The sequence below is a fragment of the Pseudorca crassidens genome, chromosome 1, assembly GCF_039906515.1.
Source record: "Pseudorca crassidens isolate mPseCra1 chromosome 1, mPseCra1.hap1, whole genome shotgun sequence".
NCBI classification, from domain to species: domain Eukaryota; kingdom Metazoa; phylum Chordata; class Mammalia; order Artiodactyla; family Delphinidae; genus Pseudorca; species Pseudorca crassidens.
Genome location: NC_090296.1, coordinates 125,794,650 through 125,804,535, shown reverse-complemented (window position 1 = coordinate 125,804,535; position 9,886 = coordinate 125,794,650). Strand labels below are relative to the sequence as shown.

General features: G+C 49.4%; 1 protein-coding gene across 2 annotated transcripts in view; it reads left to right on the top strand.

Moving 5' to 3' along the window:
- The window catches only part of LOC137232774 (OTU domain-containing protein 7A), a 389,090-nt gene that overhangs the window by 95,494 nt on the left and 283,710 nt on the right, over window positions 1-9,886 (top strand). The gene's annotated exons all lie outside the window — the stretch shown is intronic.

Genomic DNA, 9,886 nt, shown 5'->3' with positions numbered 1-9,886 from the left:
CTAGAAAATCAAAGAGAACCCATTCATTCACCCAGTTATTAAAAAATGAATTCCTGGGCTTCCCTGGTGGCGCAGTGGTTGAGAGTCCGCCTGCCAATGTAGGGGACGCGGGTTTGTGCCCCGGTCCGGGAAGATCCCACATGCCGCGGAGCGGCTGGGCCCGTGAGCCATGGCCGCTGAGCCTGCACGTCCGGAGCCTGTGCTCCGCAACAGGAGAGGCCACAACAGTGAGAGGCCCACGTACCGCAAAAAAAAAAAAAAAAGAAAAAAAAAATGAATTCCTGATTATTACTCTGGGTCTGGCATTGTGGAATGACAGAATGATTATTCAGTATACTGTCCAACTACAAGATACTGTAATGATATAACAGTAGGCTTTTAGGTTAAATAAAGCATATTACAAATTCTTTGATGTTGGACAAGGCTTGGGCCATTACTGGGGGATTCCCTGTATTCCATAGGGTCTTATGCCGGTATGAATTCCCTGATTTCTTCTAAGGATTGAACCATATCTAAAGATCTTCCCATATTGTGTTCATGGGAGGGATTTTGCACTGCTGTGAATTCTATGCTATGTGTGACATTGCCTGCCATTTCTCTAAGCCTCTCTGCATTATCTTTACTCAGAGGGATTCTCACCATTCTGACTTCTGTGATATACTTTGAGGCTTGAATTAAGTCTAAAGAACTTCCTACATTTTTCACACTCAAAGGTTTCTCAGCAGTAGGAGTGCTCTGATTTCCAGCAAGTGGGTGCTGTGCACTGAATGCCTTCCCACACTCATCGCAGTCACAGGGCACCTCTCCAGTATGAGTTCCAAGAGGCTTCCCACATTCCTACAGCCATTGGGTCCTCCTCCGTTATAGGTGCCCTGATGCAGGGAGGGAAATGTACATTTTCTTCACATGGTCATCTCCCCATAGCTGATTAGCTACCTAACTCCAAACTTGGAAAATTTATCATTCCTATTAGAGAACCAAATCCTTTCCTGCTGTGTCCTTTAAGAACTCGGTTTCAAGGTAACACATAGCTTCACTTGCTAAGCCAACAAATGCGTGCTGTCTTCTTGTTCCTTCCCTCACAACCACCAAGGGTCCCTTTTGTTACTCCAATAATGCAATCACATCTGGCTTAGAAAACACAATGTCCTGCCTTGAGATCAAGCTACTTGTTTCCGTGACCACGTGGTGGTGGACCTTCTTGGGAGCAAGGTCCAGACGACCCTACGGTTCCTGCAGGACACAACCGCCATGCCTCTGCATGTCACGGATCTCTGTGCCGTGGTTTCCCACCTGCAAGGTCTGATCAGTCGTCCTTGGGTTTCTCCGGTTGGAGAAGCATCTCTGGAGCCAAATATCTATGTTTAGATGTAAAACAACATTTTCCCTTCTCCTTGAGGTCCTTCTTTTAGAGAACAGCAGGCCTTATGCATGTAACAAGATGGAATGAGGAGGGAGGCTGGGCCATCTCTGACATCAGTCTAGGGTCCCAGCTCAGAGCTCTGGTGATGTTGTGGTTCTGAGCCGCAGAGTGGCTCTCTCAGAGCTCTGCCAAGGGGTCCCTTCTAGACCTCCCCATCCAAGAGTGAGTTGGCTCTACCTTTTTGCTAGAAACCTTCATTGTCAGACCCACTATCTGACTTTTTTCTTGAGGACATTTCTCTGCTGCCACCCACGTGGTTATGAAATGCGGTGATGGAGGAAGCAGCAGGGCACAGAGAGGAGCCACGGGGTGCAGTGACACACCCCACAGCGGTGCACTCGCACAGGATCCTGGGTCACCTGTCTCGCAGGCACCATCCACCGCTCACCACTGCACCCATAGCTGAGGCGACATACCCCAGCCTTGAGCCACAGCCCCTTCCACTGGCTCACCCACCCTCTCTGTCTGGCTCATACAAGAGGAGGTTCTTGTAACACGATTCCTGTCCAAGCTCCAGGCCTCTTTGCCTTCAGTGCCCAGGCAAACTCAGAAGGTATTGTTGGAAGATAGAGAACTTGCCGTACTAGATAAAAACCTTTGTTTTAAATAATAATAGTAGCTAATATTAATTGAATGCTTATTCTGTACCTAGCCCTGTTTCGTGTGTGTTACAGAATGCATCACTGAATTTTCCGATCTTGCCCCACTTTATAGATGAGGAAACTGAAGCTCAGTAAGATTATGCTGTTTGTTCAAAGTGACACCTAATATGTGGCTTGAATAGGGCAGCTTTCACTGCTACGTACACATACCCAAATGTCCTGGCTCAAGTGCAAGGGCATTCTTAAGTCAATTTGTTTTCTGTTTGTTTTTCTGTTCTATTTTTGTGGTTGTGTTTCTGTAATTCTGACTGATGGTAAAGAGGACAAAGGCTATTGGTACATTTGGTGCTATTGTCTTGATTTGTGCAAAGGCACCACCTTTGCTTTTCACCGTCAGTGTCAGTACCGTGAAAAGACAAACACCAACTTAGAGTGATTGCTTTGACCTTGTGGATCCCCTGGAAGGGTCTTGAGGAAGCTCCGCTTTGGGGTTCTTTCATGGCCATTGAAGTCCAGGCCCCTGGGTGCTGGACACATCATCCCCTCCATACTTGCCCACAGCCGGTGTCTGTTAAACTCAGCTTTTTCATTTCCTGTTTTCTAGCAGCTGGGGGTTCTGCCTTTTTTCCATAGTCTTTAAGCACTTTCTCCCTGGGTTTCCAGAATGCCACAGCATTTCGGTTTCTCCCCAGCTCAGTGGCCACGCTTTCCCAGCCCAAGTGTTGGTTCTTGGTATTTCCTCGTCCACCTGACCCTCAGATGTTGGAGTTCTTGCAGGCTCAGTCCAGAATCCTTTTCTTTTTTTTTTTTTTTTTTTTGCGGTATGCAGGCCTCTCACTGCTGTGGTCTCTCCTGTTGCGGAGCACATGCTCCGGACGTGCAGGCTCAGCGGCCATGGCTCACGGGCCCAGCCGCTCCGTGGCATGTGGGATCTTCCCAGACCAGGGCACGAACCCGTGTCCCCTACATCGGCAGGCGGACTCTCAATCACTGCGCCACCAGGGAAGCCCAGAATCCTTTTCTTTTTAACTCAACTCTTGTTTGGTGTCTCAAGATCTGTGGCTTTCAATGCTAGTTTTGTGCAGATTCCCAAAGTTATCCCTCCACTCAGAACTGTCCTCTGTGCCCCGGGCCAGCATGCTAGTCACCGGGGTGGCATCCGCACGTCAACGTGGGGTTCCAAAGGGAGCTCTGTCTGTCGGCCAGCTTCTGCTCCAGGCCTCCCGACGTTCAGAGATTTTGGATTCACACGTAACACCTGTCTTTCAGCACAGCCAACCATCATGAAGTCATGAGAAGTTATTTCTAAATTTACCTGCTTTCCATTGTCACTGTCCCTCTGCCAGTCAGGTCCTCAGGCCCCTTGCCAGGACTGTTGCTGTCACTGTCTGCCTGGTCTGCCCTGCCCCACACCATCCCCCAGCCAGGGCCCCTACTCAGGCCCTCCCTGTTCACCACTCCTCAGGCTTCCTGCCGCCCTGCCTGCACCCACGGGGCCCTGTCCCTCACTTTCTGACCTCACCTTTTGCCTCTTTACCTGCCCATCCAGATCCAAGCACATTGATCTCTGGTGGACTCTGGGGACAGACCCAGCCTTTGGCCCCCTCTGGGCTTTCTGTTTGTGGTTATGAAGTCCCTTTGGGCCTCATTTCAGTGAGCAGCTCTGCAGCTAAGCTCCTGCATTCCCCCCCCTCCCAGACTTCCGTATCTCCTTACCCTGCACCCCCTCATGACTCTAACCTTTGGGTTATCATCATGCGGTCAGTCTCCACCAGTGTGGGTTCTGAGCCAGCCGGCGCCCACCTGCCTTGTTCCCGCACGGAGGCAGGGTGGGTGCAGTAACTACGTTGAGAACACGGGCATCACAAAAGACCCCCGCCCGCCAGTGAGAAAACACATGCCCTCAAATGGCCAAAGGACCGGGGGAAACAGTTCACAAAAGAAAAATAGGAATGACCTATGAGGTTTCAAACCGTGTCCAACTTTGCTAGTAATCGGTTTCTGGAAAACCACTCTGCAGTATGTATCAGGATCCTTGAAACTCACACTCAGTGCCCCACAGTCCCACTTTTAAGAATCTTTCCTATGGAAATGACTAAAGATACGATGCAGACTTATATGTGAGGATGTTTATCCCTTATTATTTAAAATCTGTCCTAAGTGGTTGGAAGTAGTAAAAATGCCCCTCGTTAGGATAAAGGTTGAATGAATAAACAGTGGGTGAGGTTAGTGGCCCAGTGTGGCTGGAGCATAGACAGTGCATCTGGGGATGGAAAGGCTATGTGGGGACCAGGCAGTGCAGGGCATCGGGTGCCAAGTCAGAATCTAAGGGGAGGGGAGGTTGTGTTGTCCTAGCTGACCCAGGATAGACCTGGGACGTGTGTTGCCTTTAAAAATGTAAAGATGTACCCGTTTTCATAGTCAGGCATTAAAATACATTTTTGTGAGCAAGAATGCAAAACCATGCCTTTCAGGAAAGACAGCTGGGTGCCAAGGGTGGTCTCACAAAGTCGAGGGTACCTGGGAGGACCATGTGTCATGTGCAGCCTCGCATAGCCCCAAACTTCAACATACTCAAGCTGGTCTGGTTCAGGGTGTTCTGGTTACTAAGTGCTTCCTAGCAAATGACACCACAACTTAGCAGATAAACCACTTTTTAAAATTTTGTTTTATTATTATTTTTTTTTGCGGTATGCAGGCCTCTCACTGTTGTGGCCTCTCCCTTTGCGGAGCACAGGCTCCGGACGCGCAGGCTCAGCGGCCATGGCTCACGGGCCCAGCTTCTCCGCGGTATGTGGGATCTTCCCGGACTGGGGCACGAACCCGTGTCCCCTGCATCGGCAGACGGACTCTCAACCACTGCGCCACCAGGGAAGCCCCAGATAAACCACTTTTTTATTAAGCCGGATTCAGACAGAATGAAGATGGTTTGTCTCTGTTCCATAACATCTGGGGCCCAAGCTGGAAAGAATGAAGGTGGGATTAACCTGAAGGCTCCTTTTGGGGCCTGGGTTTGGATGACGCAAACACTAGGATTGCCCACGGACCACCTGCACCTGCCTGTCCGTGTGGCCTGGCATCCTGATAGAATGGCGGCCTCAGGGCTGTTGTTACAGGATTCCAGGAGTCAAGGCTGCATCACCTGTGAGCACCCATCCTAGGAGGTCACTCCCTGCCTGCTGTGTTCTCTTGATCCTATGGTCGTGAGCCTGCCAGGAATCAAGAGGAAATGTAGTGGACCCCTCCTCTTGGGGGAAGGGGTAGCAAGGCCATGTAATAAAAGAGCAGATATGATGCTGTGATAATAGAAATGCCCTTGCCTTGTTAGAGAATAGTTTGCCACAAGGGGTATTATGAACTTTAACCAGGCAAGCAAGAGGCTGACGTATAACCCTACTGTTAAAATTTGCTGTGAAAAACTGCTAAGTAGATCCAGAATATGTCCCCCTGTGGTCAGTGCCTCCTTCTCCCTGGGGAAAGTCTACAGAAGCCGCTGACTGTTTAGAACATGGGAATATGAGGAATTGAAGGGCAGGGCCCAGCATCTCCAACCATCCAACCTAGTGCCAGCCCATCCTGTGTAGAGATGTACTTGGCAGTCAACTTGGCGGAAGACTCCTGCATATCCCCCTGCCCTTTCTCCTCTGCGGAAGGCAGCATGAGCAGCTCTTTCTTGCTGGGGATCTTCTTACCGAAGAGGACTCCTTCCTCTGTTCTCCCTACATAACTTATGTGGGGAGACTTAGCTAGTAAGTGAAAACCCCTTACTGAATCCCTCTTCCAGGCCAGGGGCATTTTCAGGTCACTGAAACCTCAGGCTCTGAGTCCAGAGGCCCAGGACAGACTGTCACAGGCGCCAAGCTCAGGGTGGCTCCTGCTGGCACCTCCTGTATCCTGCAAGACTCTCTGCTGTCAGGAGGCTTGATTTAGGTTTCTTGTTAGTTTAATTCAAGAATTTAATCCAGAGTGAGGTTGATTACACCCTGATTTCTAAAAGACAAGTAGCTGTTTCTTACGTTTCAGGAGCCCCTTTAAATAAATGATTTAGATATAATATATACATAAAGTAGGAGCTAGTTCGAACATTAAGTGCTTATGTGCACATTATCAGAAGTGGATAAAACAGCAGGAAATATCACGGGGCCAGCTAAATTGATACCCGGTTGCTTAAGTTTTAGGTGAATCCATAAAGCAGAGGGGCTGATAATGCAGGGGCTTCTAATTACAGCTATGGTGGCCTGCCTGCTTCTTCCGTTGTCTCTCTCTTCCCTGTATGACGATGGGGCATTCCCCCAAGGAGAGATGTATCACAGCACATCGTGCTGCTCTGTCCTGGCCCTCTGGGCCACCCTAGGAAACTTCAAAGGCCTTCACTGGAGGTAGGCAGGTGTGCAATTTCCAGTCTCTCGTAGGTTCTTTGTAACTCTTGCAGGGTTGGCAGGACCCTTGGAGAGGGTGAATTCCAAACCCTCCTTTACCAAAGACAGATCTAGAGTGGCCATGCCCCTTCCCTCTGTGTCCCTGTGTTGTAGGCACCCCCCCCCAGGCCTACACAGTGTCCAGGAGGAGGGCTCTGGTGACCAGAGGTTGACAGTGACAATCTGGTTTGATGTTCAGGAAGTTTCACCAGGAGCCCAAATCTGGGCTGAAAAAGGTGTGACAATACTTTGAAGTTGTTTCCTGGAGGTTCAGACCCAGGCAGACATCTGTTTTAATATACAGAGCCAGGGCAAGGAGCAGGTTTCTTCCTCTGCTTGCAGGAATGTGAGGTATGCAGGAACGTGCATCTTTTTTCTTATGTAACAAATGCTATTTATATGAAATGATTGGCTTTATCACACCCATGAGATAATTCTGATACCAGGTTTGCTTCCCATGCAGCCTCTAAGAACGTGGATGAAATGCATATGCTGCCCAGCTGCCTTTGAGAGCAAGTTTAAATCAGTGAAGCAGACTTTTCAAAGTGCATTAGCACCGTGTGACTCTTCCTTATGCGAGTTTCAGTTCCAAGATCCCAGCCAGGTGTCAGTTGGGGTCACAGTGCCGCAAAAGAAAGGGATGCAGGGCCTTGGGGACACGCTGGCCTCTGGGCTCAGCGGTGCACATGGGCTCGGGAGGTGCAGTGTTCGACCTCTACAGTGAACCTGGGAGAGAGCTAAAGGGAGAACCGTCTTTTTTTTCAAAATGACTGGAACTCTTCTGTGGAAATGAACTGTTTAGATGTATTCAAAGTTTCTAAAATATTTTTTTTATTTTCATCAAGTAGATTGTATCCTTTTAAGATACAGCTGTTTTCCCAAGTGTCCCCTCTGTGTAACTTTCCTATGGGGCTGAAATGCTACATTTTATTACAAACACTGGTGTCCACAGTGATTTTGTTTCATGGATCCCGTTGAAATTACAAGAGTGAAGACATTATTCTTGATTTGGGGGTTGCGGGAGGGGAGGGGAAGAGCAAGGAAAGAAAGGAACACCCCCCCCATTTATGTGTGTGTAATATATGTATGTGCATCTTTTTTATTTTTTAAATATTATTGAAATATAGTTGATTTACAATTTCTGCTGTACAGCAAAGTGATGCAGTTATACATATATATACATTCTTTTTCATATTCTTTTCCATTACGGTTTTTCACAGGATATTGAATATAGATTTCCTGTGCTATACAGTAGGACCTTGTTGATTATCCATTATATATATACTAGTTTGCATCTATTAACCTCAAACTCCCAATCAGATGTATGCACATCTTGTTTCTTTGTTTTTTCAAAAAAACATGTTTCATCTCCCAAACACGCCCACAACTGAGGAGAGGTTTCCTCTGCATCACGGGCACACTGATGCACACAAGCGCTCCTGGAGGGGAGGGTGCAGGCCCAGGGCAGGGCGTCCTCCCAGCAGGTGGAATGCTGCCCCTTGGTGGCAGGTACGCTGTGTGTGGTTCTGTGACACCTTCAACTAGAAGATGCACTTACTTTGTCAGGTACTTGAAACCTTGCCTTGGGTTGTATATTGTTTTCTTTTTGAAAAGTAATTTGCAGTGAGCGAGTCTGATATTCTCAGACCTTCCCATCACCGTGGGGGATCCAGGTGAACCCCCTCTATCTCACACATGGCACATCCGTCCTCACGGTGGTCATCCTCTGTGGTTTATCTGTGAACATACCTCCTGGAGCCCCACAGAGGAGCCTTGCAGCCCTTATGATGTAGAACTTGGACCACAACCTGGAGCTACTGTCCTTAGACTTAACGTCTGCTCCTCCTGCCCCTCTCCGTGGGGCGAATAACTCAGCCAGTTCCATCCCTCTTCCTGAGACGGGGGCCCACTTGGCTGACCGCTGGGAACTCTGTGTCTAAGAACCATTCCCTTTCATCCTAACCTTCTCCTCCTAGGGACCCCTCCAGGCACACAGCCCCCAGGTGCTGTCCCCCACACACTTCACCCCAAGACCCAAGCCAGAGACTGGGGAGGGGCCTCTTGTCCCCTTCCCCTGCCACCCTTCCCTTCCCAACCAAGACTGCTTGTCAGCCCTACCTGCCTCAACTCCCTGTGTCCATCCCCTTTCTCACCTCCCTCGGCCAGTGGCGTCCTGGCTCTGAACACTGCAGCCATCCTCTGACCAGGCTCCTGCCTTTGGCTACTTTGCATACAGAGTGGTCCTCTGTACACAGAATGGTGCAGAGCCCTTCCCCTTAGCCCCCTTTAGGCAGAACCCACCCCCCACCTTCTCTCCAGCCCACCTACTCCAGGGCCTGTGGTGAGGTCTCACTCAGTGTGCACCTGGGGCGGAGGCCCTGCCTGGCTGCCTGCTGGCCCCAGCCAGATGGCAGTAGGGCTTGCACTAGCCCTGCGACCCCAGCTTCCAGGCACTGTGCCCCACTCATGCTGCCTGCCTTGTGCAGTGCTCCTAGCCCAGCCTCCTCCATGGACAGAGGGTGAGGGGCCTCCCCCCATCGCCCAGCCATGCTGGCTGCCAGCTTTAACCCAAGACCCCAGAAACCCCACAGTGCCTCCAGGGTCCACGTAAGTGTCCTGATATCCCACTAGGCATTGACATTTAATTTGGTTCAGCATTAACCTTTTGAATCACCTTGAACCTATGGGAATACCAGCCATTAGGAGGGTGCTATAGACTGCATGCCATGCTCGTGTCCCCCCAAAGTGCATATACTGAAATCCTACCCCTCAGTATGATGGTGTTAGGAGGAGGCGCTTTAGGAGTTAAATTAGGTCATGAGGATGGAGCCATCATGAATGGGGTTGTTGCCCTTGTAAAGGGACCCCAGAGAGCTCCCCTGCCCCTTCCACCATGTGAGGACACAGAAGGCTGTATCCACGAACCAGGGAGCACACACCAGACACTGAGTACGCCAGCACCTTTATCCTGGACTTCCCAACCTCCAGAACTGTGGAAAATGAATTTCTGTTGTTTAGAAGCCACCCCATCTATGGTATTCTGTCACAACAGCCCAAATGGACCAAGACAAGTGGTCAGGTGGCTTTATAACAAGATGTTCCATTTCAGGATTAATGATAGGAACCTATTAAATATATAGCAAGTTTCCCTAGTATACACTTAAAGCCCAATTTCATTTCCTAGAAAATTGAACAGCTGCTTTTAGGGACAAAATGATGTTAAGAGCTCAGCTCTGGGATTGCACATCCCCTGAAGTGTGTTGTAAGGGCTCTTCAGTTCCTGCAGACAGACCTTGGCAATCACGTCGCATTGCAAAGCTGTTCGGTGCACAAGGGATACAACACTTTCTCCTCAGTGGTCCTAAGTCTTATGGTCCTTTGATTTTAATTTGGTTATAGTTTTAGTAGAGCAAAGCAGTTCCACTGAAATGGAACTGTCGCTC